This window comes from Procambarus clarkii, chromosome 90 (genome assembly GCF_040958095.1).
Source record: "Procambarus clarkii isolate CNS0578487 chromosome 90, FALCON_Pclarkii_2.0, whole genome shotgun sequence".
In the NCBI taxonomy this organism is placed as follows: Eukaryota; Metazoa; Arthropoda; class Malacostraca; order Decapoda; family Cambaridae; genus Procambarus; species Procambarus clarkii.
In genome coordinates, this window is record NC_091239.1 from 18,497,564 (window position 1) to 18,504,862 (window position 7,299).

The following is a 7,299-nucleotide window of genomic DNA, read 5'->3' on the forward strand; positions in this document are numbered from 1 at the left end:
CCGTTGGTCCACCAAGGGTGTCGCTTATACAGTGGTGCCGCTTTAACCGAAACTCTGTGCGTATTAGTGGCTTTAGGCATAGTATGTATTCGCTCTATCTAGATATCTAATATTATGTTTGTAACTCATCTTGTATGTACGTACTTTTAGCTAAATAAATATCTGACTGGATTTGATATGCTTATACAGTGTTGCCGCGTCTAGGCGTCACACACTGCCACCCTTATCTCTCACTGGACGTCCAGCTTGCGTTTCCAGACCGCTCTACACCCACCCTCAGCCCCTCACCCTCCCTCAGCCCCACACCCACCCTCAGCCCCTCACCCACCCTCAGCCCCTCATCCACCCTCAGCCCCACACCCACCCTCAGCCCCACACCCACCCTCAGCCCCACACCCACCCTCAGCCCCTCACCCACCCTCAGCCCCTCACCCACCCTTGGCCGCCTCACCCACCCTCAGCCCCTCACCCACCTTCAGCGCCTAACCTACCCTCAGTCCCTCACCCCACCTCAGCACCTCACCCAACCTCAGCCCCTCACACACCCTCAGCCTGTCACACACCCTTAGCCCCTCACCCACCTTCAGCCGCTCACCCACTGTCAGCGCCTCACCTACCCTCAGCACCTCACCCACCCTCAGCCCCCCCAACCCTCAGCTCCTCACCCACTCTCAACCCCTCACCCACCCTCAGTCCTTCACCCCCTCTGCGACTCACCCACCCTCAGCATTTCACCCACTCTCAGCCCCTGACCCACCCTCAGCCCCTCACCCATCCTCAGCCCGTCACCTTCCCTCAGCACCTCACTCACCCTCAGCCCCTCACCTTCCCTCAGCCCTTCACCCACCATTAGCCCCTCATCCACCCTCAGCCCCTCACCCACCCTCAGCGCCTCACCCTCTCACCAACCCTCAGCCCCTCAACCACCCTCAGCGCCTCACCTAACCTCAGCACCTCAGCCCCTAACCCACCCTCAGCCCCTCACCCAACCGCAGTGCCTCACCCTCAGCGCCTCACCCACCTTCAGCCACTCACCCACCCTCAGCCCCTCACCCACCCTCAGCCCATCACCCTCGACAGCCCCTCACCCACCCTCAGCCCCACACCAACCCTCAGCCCCTCACCCACCCTCATCCCCTCACCCACCTTCAGCCCCCTCACCCACTCTCAAACCCTCACCCACTCTCATCCCCTCACCCTCCCTCAGCCCCCTCACCCACCCTCAGCCTCTCACCCACCCTCAGCCTCTCACCCACCCTCAGCCCATCACACTCAGCCCCTCACCCACCGTCAGTCCCGCACCCACCCCCAGCCCGTTCACCACCCTCAGCCCCTCACCCTCCCTCAGCCCAACACCAGCCCTCAGCTCTTCACCCAATCACAGCCCCTCACCCACCGTCAGCACTTCACCCTCCCTCAGCGCCTCATCCACCCTCAACGCCTCACCCTCCCTCATCCTCTCACCTACCCTCAGCCCATCACCCACCCTCAGCCCCTCAACCCCCCTCAGCCTCTCACCCATCCTCAGCCTCTCACCCATCCTCAGTCCCACACCAACCCTCAGCCCCACACCAGCCCTTACCCACCTTCAACCCTTCACCCACCCTCAGCCCCTCACCCACCCTCAGCCCATCACCCTCGACAGCCCCTCACCCACACTCAGCCCCTCACCCACCCTCAGCCCCTCACCCACCTTCAGCCCCCTCACCCACTCTCAACCCCTCACCCACTCTCATCCCCTTACCCTCCCTCAGCCCCTCACCCACCCTCAGCCTCTCACCCACCCTCAGGCTATCACACTCAGCCCCTCACCCACCGTCAGTCCCGCACCCACCCCCAGCCCGTTCACCACCCTCAGCCCCTCACCCTCCCTCAGCCCAACACCAGCCCCCAGCCCCTCACCCAATCACAGCCCCTAACCCACCCTCAGCACTTCACCCTCCCTCAGCGCCTCATCCACCCTCAGCGCCTCACCCTCCCTCATCCTCTCACCTACCCTCAGAACATCACCCACCCACAGCCCCTCAACCACCCTCAGCCTCTCACCCATCCTCAGTCCCACATCAACCCTCAGCCCCACACCAGCCCTTACCCACATTCAGCCTCTCACCCACCCTCAGCCCATCACCCACCCCCGGCCCCTCACCCACCCTCGGCCCCTCACCCACCCTCAGCCCCTCACCCAACCGCAGCGCCTCACCCTCAGCGCCTCACCCACCTTCAGCCGCTCACCCACCCTCAGCCGCTCACCCACCCTCAGCCCATCACCCTCGACAGCCCCTCACCCACCCTCTGCCCCACACCAACCCTCAGCTCCTCACCCACCCTGAGCCTCTCACCCACCCTCAGCCCATCACCCACTCTCAACCCCTCACCCACTCTCAACCCCTCACCCACTCAATCCCTCACCCACTCAATCCCTCACCCACTCTTAACCCTTCACCCACCCTCAGCCCCTCACCCACCCTCAGCCCCACACCCACCCTCAGCCCCACACCCACCCTCAGCCCCTCACCCACCTTCAGCCCCTCACCCACCTTCAGCCCCTCACCCACCTTCAGCCCCTCACCCACACTCAGCCCCTCACCCACCCTCAGCCCCTCACCCACCCTCAGCCCCTCACCCACCCATAGCCCCACACCCACCCTCAGCCCCACACCCACCCTCAGCCCCTCACCCACCCTCAGCCTCCTCACCCACCCTGAGCCCCACACCCACCCTCAGCCCCTCACCCACCCTCGGCCTCTTCACCCACCCTCGGCCCCTCACCCACCCACAACCCCTCACCCACCCTCGGCCTCCTCACCCACCCTCAGCCCCTCACCCACCCTCAGCCCCTCACCCACCCTCAGCCCCACACCCACCCTCAGCCCCACACCCACCCTCAGCCCCTCACCCACCCTCAGCCCCTCACCCACCCTCGGCCCCTCACCCACCCTCAGCCCCTCACACACCCTCAGCCCCTCACACACCCTCAGCCCCTCACACACTCTCAGCCCCTCACCCACCCTCAGCCTCTTCACCCACCCTCGGCCTCTTCACCCACCCTCGGCCCCTCACCCACCCTCAGCCCCTCACCCACCCTGAGCCCCACACCCACCCTAAGCCCCACCCTGAGCCCCACACCCACCCTCGGCCCCTCACCCACCCTCGGCCCCTCACCCACCCTCGGCCTCCTCACCGACCCTCAGCCCCTCACCCACCTTCAGCGCCTAACCTACCCTCAATCCCTCACCCACCCTCAGCACCTCACCCAGCCTCAGCCCCTCACACACCCTCAGCCCGTCACACACCCTCAGCCCCTTACCCACCTTCAGCCCCTCACCCACTGTCAGCGCCTCACCTACCCTCAGCACCTCACCCACCCTCAGCCCCCTCACCTGCCCTCAGCTTCCTCACCCGCCCTCAGCCCCTCACCCTCCCTCAGCTCCTCACCCACTCTCAACCCCTCACGCACCCTCAGCCCTTCACCCCCTCAGCGACTCACCCACCCTCAGCCCCTCATCCACCCTCAGCATCTCACCCACCTTCAGCCCCTGACTCACCCTCAGCCCCTCACCCACCCTCAGCCCTTCACCTTCCCTCAGCACCTCACCCACCCTCAGCCCCTCACCTTCTCTCAGCCCTTCACCCACCGTCTGCCCCTCATCCACCCTCAGCCCCCCACCCACCCTCAGCGCCTCACCCACCCTCAGCCCCTCACCTAACCTCAGCACCTCACCCACCCTCAGCCCCTCACCCACCCTCAGCCCCTCACCCACCCTCAGCCCCTCACCCACCCTCAGCCCCTCACCCACCTTCAGCCACTCACCCACCCTCATCCCCCTCACCCACCCTCAGCCCCTCACCCACCCTGAGCCCCACACCAACCCTCAGCCCCTCATCCACCCTCATCCACCCTCAGCCCCTCACCCACCCTCAGCCCTCTCACCCACTCTCAACCCCTCACCCACTCTCAACCCCTCACCCACCCTCAGCCCCTCACACACCCTCAGCCTTTCACCAACGTTCAGCCCCTCACCCACCGTCAGTCCCGCACCCATCCCCAGCCCCCTCACCCACCCTCAGCCCCTCACCCACTCTCGGCCTACACCAGCCATCAGCCCCTCACCCAATCACAGCCCCTCACCCACCCTCAGCACTTCACCCTCCCTCAGTGCCTCATCCACCCTCAGCGCCTCACCCTCCCTCATCCTCTCACCTACCCTCTGCCCATCACCTACCCTCAGCCCCTCAACCATCCTCAGCCTCTCACTAATCCTCAGTCCCACACCAACCCTCAGCCCCACACCAGCCCTTACCCACCTTTAGCCCCTCACCCACTCTCAGCCCATCACCCACCCTCAGCCCCTCACCCACGCTCAGCGCCTCCTCCAACTTCAGCGTCTCACCCACCCTCATCCTTTCACCTACCCCACAACCCATCACACACAGCCCCTCACTCACCGTCAGTCCCGCTCCCACCCCCTCCCCCTCACCCACCCTCAGCCCCTCACCTAACTTCAGCGCCTCACCCACCCTCAGCCCCTCCACCCACCCTCAGCCCCTCACCCAACCGCAGCCCCTCACCCAACCGCAGCGCCTCACCCTCAGTGCCTCACCCACCTTCAGCCACTCACCCACCCTCAGCCACTCACTCACTCTCAGCCCATCACCCTCGACAGCCCCTCACCCACCCTCAGCCCCACACCAACCCTCAGCCCCTCACGCACCCTCAGCCTCTCACCTACCCTCAGCCCCTCACCCACTCTCAACCCCTTGTAACGGGGGGTGGGGGAAATAGCTCTATCTTGTCCATTATTCCACCCCCCAGTTAACTAACGAGGCCGGGGGAAACAGCTCTCTCTAGTCCGTTATCCCGTCCCCAGTTAGCTAACTATTCTAGAGCACCTCCAGAGTTCCTAAGGCAGCCTCTCTCGTTCAACACCTTGTAAACCTAGGTATTTGACTACCTAGGTGCTAAGACTACAAGGCGCCGTAACTGGATCAGCTACCCGAAACCCTAGAGAGAACTCTAGAATACAGAATCATTGCCACAAACGTATAAGAGGAAACGAAAGGAAAGAAATGAATAGTGAAGTAATTAGTGAGGGTTTGGGGTAAGAGGTAGGGAGGTGGGAGGAGCGAGGAGGGTCATTAGTTGAAAGTGAAAGTTCAGAGAGGGGTGGAGGGAGAGGAGTAGATAGGTAGAAGGAGAAAAAGTAGATAGTAGAAGTAGAAGAGTAGATAGTAGAAGACGAAATGCTGCCACCATCCATTCATGATCATTACATACAAGACAAGGAATGGAACTTGCCTGTATCACAAAATTCTCAAAGGATGTTATCATGAGTTCATTATTAGTATGTTCCCTCTGTACCATGTATCAACTCCAAACATGTACTCATTTATATCATGAACCCAGTAACCACAGAGGCTTTCTCAAATCCTCAACTCAAAGCTCTAGGGAACAAAGTTAAACACAATTTAAATAATAAATTCATAATTATATTTCACATGAAGTATCATAATTTAGCAATTCAATTAAAATGTTCCAGTTTAATATGCAAAGTGAGTCATCATCCAAGAATTCGAGAACCCTACAACTTGACTGCCCCTGATCATCACACAACACTTGTAAAACACGACAAGTCACCTTACTGTTCACTCACCAAGTGTCTCTGCCTATAGCTGGATAGAGGGGGGGGGGTCTGTAGTTGACAGAGACTCCCGCCCTGCCGGCCGACAGCCTCCCTGCTCTGCTCGTCTGCTGTTCTCTTGATTAATCCTTCATGCTCGATAGTTCTCCGAGTATTTATTGGGGAACCTAGTAGCTAACTCCGCCCACAAGTAGATAGCCTCCGGCACTACCAAGCCACTCCTTAAACGTCGGCATGTTTGAAGGCTACCCGGCTCCAATTATACGCTTAGCGGAAGCAAGGTGAAATTCTCATGATCTGACCTCAGGTCACTTGAGGTCATTAACGCTTTGAGGTGTGAGATCTCAGGCAGACAACTGGTGCCTCTCCGATCCTTGTCTGTGACTCATGTACTCTATGTATGTATTAACCTAAACCAAACACTTTTACAGTGTTACACCCTCACACACTCTCAACCCCTCACCCACCCTCAGCCCCTCACCCACCCTCAGCCTCTCACCTACCCTCAGCCCATCACACTCAGCCCCTCACCCACCGTCAGTCCCGCACCCACCCCCAGCCCCTCACCCACCCTCAGCCCCACACCAGCCCTCAGCCCCTCACCCACCCTCAGCACTTCACCCTCCCTCAGCGCCTCATCCACCCTCAGCCCCATACCCACCCTCAGTGACTCACCACCCTCAGCCCCTCACCCATGCTCAGCTCCATGCCTACAATCTGCCCCTCACCCACCCTCAGCCCCTCACCTCCTCAGCCCCTAACTCCCCTTCAGCGCCTAACCCATCCTCAGCCCCTCACCCACCCTCAGCCCATCACCCACTCTCACCCTCTTACCCACCCTCAGCCATCACCCTCAGCCCTTCACCCATTCTCAGCGTCTCACTAACCCTCAGCGGCTCACTCACCCTCATTCTTTCACCTACCCTCAGCCCCTCACTCACCCTTAGCGACTCTCCCACCCTCAACCCCTCACCCACTCTCAGCTTCTCACCCACCCTCAGTCCCTCACCCACCCACAGCCCATTCACCCACCTTCAGCCCCTCACCCACCCTCAGCCCCTCTCATACCCTCAGGGCCTCATCCACCCTCAGCCCTATACCCATCCTCAGTGACTCACCACCTTCAGCCCCTCACCCACCCCAGCCCCTTACCCACCCCAGCCCCTCAAAGATTGTAACGTGATGATGCTGGATTGTTTTTATTGTTTTCAGGTATAAGTGATTATGTCTGCTCTTTTCCCTGTGGCTGTGGAATACGCAACTGGAGACCAGAAGATAATCCTTGAAGTTACATGCGAGATGTAATCCCGAATGTGCCTACATTATTCTTGCAAGGGGAAAGGAATTTGTTAAAAATGCTAGATTGACATTACCATTACCTATAAAACCTATAGACGATGATTTAATTAATATCCTAATGGAGAGTATGGATAAGTTAAAAAAATCTGATTCATCAAAAATTAATACCTGTTGAGAGTATAAGATATGCTTTAATTCAGTACCTTAAGGAATCAAGGGATTTATTACCATTTATTATACAAAGTAGATGTCTTGAAATAGTGTTGAGGTATATGCAAGAGGGTAAAGATATTTATTTACGGGTACGGGAAATAATTTATGAAGCAGTGGATGATAAAGAGGAAGAAGAAGTTACACCTGA